Source organism: Protopterus annectens, chromosome 1.part1 (assembly GCF_019279795.1).
Source record: "Protopterus annectens isolate FY-2018-M chromosome 1.part1, PAN1.0, whole genome shotgun sequence".
Lineage (NCBI taxonomy): Eukaryota > Metazoa > Chordata > Ceratodontiformes > Protopteridae > Protopterus > Protopterus annectens.
Window position 1 is genome coordinate 1,714,080,094 of NC_056726.1, and position 5,889 is coordinate 1,714,085,982.

General features: G+C 59.0%; 1 long non-coding RNA gene across 1 annotated transcript in view; it reads right to left on the reverse strand.

The window, feature by feature from the left end:
• The window catches only part of LOC122814061, a 6,485-nt gene extending 2,194 nt beyond the window's left edge, over positions 1 to 4,291 (reverse strand). Inside the window, exons 1-2 of the long non-coding RNA XR_006366781.1 lie at positions 4,281 to 4,291; positions 2,228 to 2,231 (exon numbers count right to left, since the gene is read on the reverse strand). This is a non-coding gene — a long non-coding RNA (uncharacterized LOC122814061). The remainder of the gene's footprint in view (positions 1 to 2,227; positions 2,232 to 4,280) is intronic.
• Positions 4,292 to 5,889: the final 1,598 nt, after the last annotated feature.

Here is a 5,889-nt window from a genome sequence, read left to right on the forward strand (position 1 = left end):
GCAGATCCACTCTCATCGAAACTTCCAAGGCCCAGTCCTTTCCAGTCCAGAGCTCCATGGTCCCTGTCTCCCCCAGATCTCCTGGAGGTTGCCCGACCATTCTGTGTCCCTGTGCCCTCGAAGCCTCTCAGGGGGACCTCCCTCTGAATCCCGGCTGGCCCCGAGGAACTCCCGTTGGCCACGGAGGGGCAGATCCGCTCTCATCGGGACTTCCGCAGCCCGGTCCTTTCTGGTCCAGAGCTCCACGGTCCCCATCTCCCCCTGATCTCCTGGAGACTGCCAGACCATTTTGTGTCCCCGTGCCCTCGGAGCCTCTCAGGGGGACCTCCCTCTGATCCCGGCTGGCCCTGGTGATCCAAATGATCCCAGAGAAGCCAGCGGGGGCCCCTGGGAGAGTTCTCTTTTCTTTGTAAAAGGCAGGGTGCCCTGGAATGGGTTCGACCTGAGAGAGGGGCCCGCACCCTAGAAAGCGTCGTGGTTCTGGTGGCATCAGGTGAGCTCTTGCTAGCCCTTGAAAATCCAGGGGAGAGGGTGTAAGTCTCGCCGGCCCTTTTTCATTGCGCCATGGGGTCTCCTGCACACCCTCGGACTCACGCATCTCTTAGACTCCTTGGTCCATGTTTCAAGACAGGACAAGTGGGTCACCGATGTCACAGTGGACCCCAGGCACCTGAGGTGAGCCCGCCAGCCAAGTGGCGGGACATGGTCGGGCCACACTGAGGGCAGTCAGGCACAGTCAACAGTCCTGCCGGGAGCTGGGGGCCCCCAGACCCCACCGCATAGGCAGGGGAGGGTGCGGCAGTGGTCGTCTCCCACGACCCCGGGGCATGGTGAGGTCTGATGCTGTGGGCTGTAACACTCACCTCCGAGGAGGGCAGCCACCTTCTGCACATCCTTCCCAGCCGACCTGGAGCCGGTCCTGGCATACTGCCTCAGAGGAGGGTGATCCGCCTCGCCCGGGCGGCTGGCACGGCCGCCGGGTTGAATCCTCTGGGTGGACCGCACGGACCCCACCCGTTTACCTCTGAATGGTTTCACACCCTCTTGAACTCTCTCTTCAAAGATCTTTTCAACTTTCCCTTACGGTACTTGTCCGCTATCAGTCTCGTGCTGGTGTTTAGCCTTAGATGGAGTTTATCACCCGCTGTAGGCTGCATTCACAAACAATCTGCCTCCGGGAAGATCTGCTCTCGACCTGCAGGGGACCGCTACTGGCATCACACCGTCCACGGGTTGACCTTCGATCACAAGGACTTGGGCCCCTGGGCAGCACCTGGGAGACAGACTTCCGTACTCCACGTTTTCTTGCACCCATCGCCTGGGCAGGGATTTGGTGCTGGGCTCTTCCCTCTTCACTCATCGTTACTGAGGGAATCCTGGTTAGTTTCCTGCTTAAATTTGGTGGGTTGCCACGTCTGATCTGAGGTCGCGTTCCAAGTGGGGTCGTGGGGGGCTGGCGGTGGGACTGTGGGGGCCCCTGGGGTGTGGACAGGCAGGCCATCCTCTCTCCCCTCCCTGGGAACCCCCATGTGCCCGCCACCCCCCGCCCCTGGGCTTCCAGGCGGCAGGAGGAGGACGGCCGACATGGCCCCAGTGCACAGGAACCAGGCGGGTGGGCATCAGGATCCACCTCGGGAGGGCAACCTGGTGGCACTACCACCAACAGCCTCCGGGGGGGTGAGCCAGACACGTGCCTGCTTCCTCCCATCCTCGGACAGGCTTCCCGGCTCGGGGAGGTGGGGGGACTCATCTGCTCCATCCGCATCTCTCCCTAGGGGGATGGGGGGCCCACCATGGGCTCCCTCGACTCCTCAGTCTCACCCTCCGCAGGGGCCGGACGACCCCCTGGGGCGATGGAAGTAACCCAGGGCTGCAAAGTGCGTTCGAAGTGTCGATGATCAATGTGTCCTGCAATTCACATTAGTTCTAGCTTTGTTCTTCATTGATGCACGAGCCGAGTGATCCACCACTCAGAGTTGTACTGCTTCTCGTCCACCGGGGGCAATGCTGCCCACCCAGCATCGCACCTCGAGACGAGCATGTGAGGTTTCACTGATGTTGTCGCGGGCGCCTGGACCAGGGTTACTGGCCTCGTGCAGCAGGTCTTTGAACCGACACCCCGCATGGGGCAGGGTGTCCTCCGCAGGTACCCATAACCAACATCGAGGGGAGAGGACTCTGTTGTGCCACCCCCGGGGCAGCCTTGCATAGCCGGAGGGGAAGTCACCGCCCTCCTGCCAGGACAGCACCCTCTCCCTCCCCCCTGCTGTGCAGGGAGCCAGCCACCTCTGGGGCACGAGGTGGACTGCACCGCCGGGTGTGCCCCCCACCACTATCCCCACATGGCACAGAGGGGTGCGTGAGCCTCTCGCCGCGTGGGCGGATTCCCCTCCCTCCCACCACCGGGAGGTGAGGTGGGGACGGATGCCACCCCTTGCTCTCATGCTCCCCCCCTCTCCCTCCCTTCCTCCCCCCGGGAGCCATGGGCTCGGGGAGCGCGGAGAGATGGGAGTCCAAGAGAGGTGTAGAGAGAGAGGCATGGAAGGTTGGAGCGGTGGAGTGTGAGAGGCCCTGGTACCCGGGGACAGCACCATCCCGGGACCCTCTGCGTTAATGATCCTTCCGCAGGTTCACCTATGGAAACCTTGTTACGGCTTTTACTTCCTCTAGATAGTCAAGTTTGATCGTCTTTTTGGCGCACCACCATGGCCGTGACCGACTTCAGTGGGGCCGATCCATTGACCTCACTAAACCATCCAATCGGTGGTAGCGACGGGCAGTGTGTACAAAGGGCAGGGACTTAATCAACATGAGCTTATGACCTACACTTACTGAGAATTCCTCGTTTGTGGGGAATAATTGCAATCTCCGGTCCCTATCATGAATGGGGTTCAGTGGATTACCCGGACCTGTCGGCCAAGGGTAGAGACACACTGATCCATTCAGTGTAGCACACGTGCAGCCCTGGACATCTAAGGGCATCACAGACCTTTTATTGCTCAATCTCGTGTGGCTGAAAGCCACTTGTCCCTCTAAGAAGTTGGAGACGACCGCACGGGGCTGCATAACTAGTTAGCATGGTGGAGTTTCTTTCGTTATTAGAATTAACCAGACAAATCGCTCCACCAACTAAGAACGACCATACACCACCACCCACAGAATCGAGATAGAGCTATCAATCTGTCAATCCTTTCCGTGTCCGGGCCAGGTGTGGTTTCCCGTGTTGAGTCAAATTAAGCCTCAAGCTCCACTCCTGGTGGTGCCCTTCCATCAATTCCTTTAAATTTCAGCTTTGAATGCATACTCCCCCTGGAACCCAAAGACTTAGACTTTCATTTCCCGGAAGCTCTCCGGTGGGTCATGGGAATAACACTGCCAGATCACTAGTCGGCATCATTTATGGTTGGAACTACGACGATATCTGATCGTCTTCGAACCTCCAATTTTCGCTCTTGATTAATGAAAACATTCTTGGCAAATGCTTTAGTTCGTCTTGCGCCGGTCCAAGAATTTCACCTCTAGCTGCACAATACGAATGCCCCCAGCCATCCCTCTTAATCGTGGTCCCAGTTCCAAAAACCAACAAAATAGAACTGGAGTCCTATTCCACTATTCCTAGCTGAAGTATTCAGGCGACCGGCCTGCTTTAAACACTCTAATTTTTTCAAAGTAAATGCTTCGGACCCCTGGGACACTCAGTTAAGAACATCGAGGGAGCGCCAAGAGGCAGGCTCTGGGACAGGTGGTAGCTCACCTCACGGTGGACCACTAGCCCGATCCCAAGATCCAACTACGAGCTTTTTAACTGCAGCAACTTTAATATACGCTATTGGAGCTGGAATTACCATGGCTGCTGGCACCAGACTTGACCTCCAATAGATCCTCGTTAAAGGATTTAAACTGTACTCATTCCAATTACAGGGCCTCGAAAGAGTCCTGTATTGTTATTTTTTGACACTACCTCGCCGAGTCGTAAGTGGGTAATTTGCGTGCCTGCTGCCTTCCTTGGATGTGGTAGCCATTTCTCAGGCTCCCTCTCCGGAATTGAACCCTGATTCCCTGTTACCTGTGGTCACCATGGTAGGCACAGGTAGTACCATCGAAAGTTGATAGGGCAGACATTCGAATGTTGCATTGCCGCCACGAGGGCACGTGATCGGCCCGAGTTTATCTAGAGTCACCAAAGCTGCCAGGCCGAGACCTGGATTGGTTTTGGTCTGATAAATGCACGCATTCCCGGAAGGTCAGCACTCGTCAGCATGTATTAGCTCTAGAATTACCACAGTTGTCCAAGTAACGGTGGAGCGATTAAGGGAACCATAACTGATTTAATGAGCCATTTGCAGTTTCACTGTAGCGTCTGTGTGCACTGAGACTTGCATGGCTTAATCTTTGAGACAAGCATATGCTACTGGCAGGATCAACCAGATAGGAGCACCTCGGCAGGCAGGTGGAGGGGAGGGGTCGCAGCCCATGACCTCCGCCCACGGGAGGGGTCCCTCTCCCCGCAGATGGGGCACCACGGGTGCTGGTTGTGGACTGGTGGTCATGACCCCAGAGGACCACGGGCCGGCGTTGAGTGCTGCTGAGCTAGAGCCAGAGAGGGAGGGAGGGAGAGCTCCCAGAGCTCCCGCGCTCGGGGGCACCCGCTGGAGTGGGGTGACCTGGTACGTGGCAGGACCCATTCGCCTCGGCCCGGACTCATTGGTCTCTCCTCAACTTCACTGCCAAGGGGTGTGGAATGCTCAATGCCCCCCACCCACACCTCGCTCCTGGGGAGGAGAGGCTCAACCCACCGGCCATGACCCGCAGGGCCACTCCACGGGGGCACTCCACCAGTGGGAGTCTGTCAGCCAGATTGATCAGTATGGATGACCGGGAGAGGCACCTCAGCTGACCCGCCGTGAGGGCACCTGCTGGGAGGCATTCTCCCCGGGGCTGGGACCCGGACTCACACTCCCCACGGGATGCTCCATCGTCCCTTAACTCCTGGAGGCTGGCAAATCTTGCCAGATTGCACTTGCCCGGTGGACGACCGGGAGGACAGACCCATGGGGAGTGACTGACCCCATGGAACTCCCCTCAGCCGTGGAGGGCCAGATCCACGCTCATTGTGACTTCCGCGTCCCGATGCTTTCCCATCCAGAGGGGTTCCAGGGACTTTTCAATATTTCAGGGATGCCGTTGGGTACTGGGTTGGGTTGGACGCCCTCTCCCTGCCTGGCAGAAGCTCTTGGGGTCCCGCGGACTCCCGCCGGTCACTCCCTTGAGGACTTCCACCCAGAGGGGGCCGAGTTCCGGACCCCCCTCACCTAGACGGGAGCTCTCCCGGCCCAGCCGATCTCCGCCCCTCTTTCCCTTCTGGACTTACGTGGGGAGGGACCCCTCCAGGCTTCCACTTCTACCGGGGCAGAGGAGTTGTCCTCCTGGGTCAGATGTCTCCTGGAGGCTGCCAGATTGTTCTGTGTCCCCTGTGCCCTCAGAGCCTCTCAGGGGGACCTCACTCCGATCCCGGCTGGCCCCCCTGAACTCCCCTTGGCTGTGGAGGGGCAGACACGCTCTCATCGGGACTTCTGCAGCCTGCTCCTTTCCGGTCCAGAGCTCCACAGTCCCTGTCTCCCCCAGATCTCCTGTAGGCTGCCAGACTGTTCTGTTTCTCCCTGCCCTCAGAGCCTCTCAGAGGGCTGCCCTCCGATCCCGGCCAGCCCAGCGGAACTCCCTCCGGCCGCCGAGGAGCAAAGCCTCTCTCATTGGGACTTCCGCGGCCCACTCCTTTCCGGTCCAGAGCTCCATGGTCCCCATCTCCCCCAGGTCTCTTGGAGGCTGCCTGGCAGGGCTGTGCCCCCGTGCCCTTGGAGCCTCTCAGGGGCACCTCCTTTCGATCCCGGC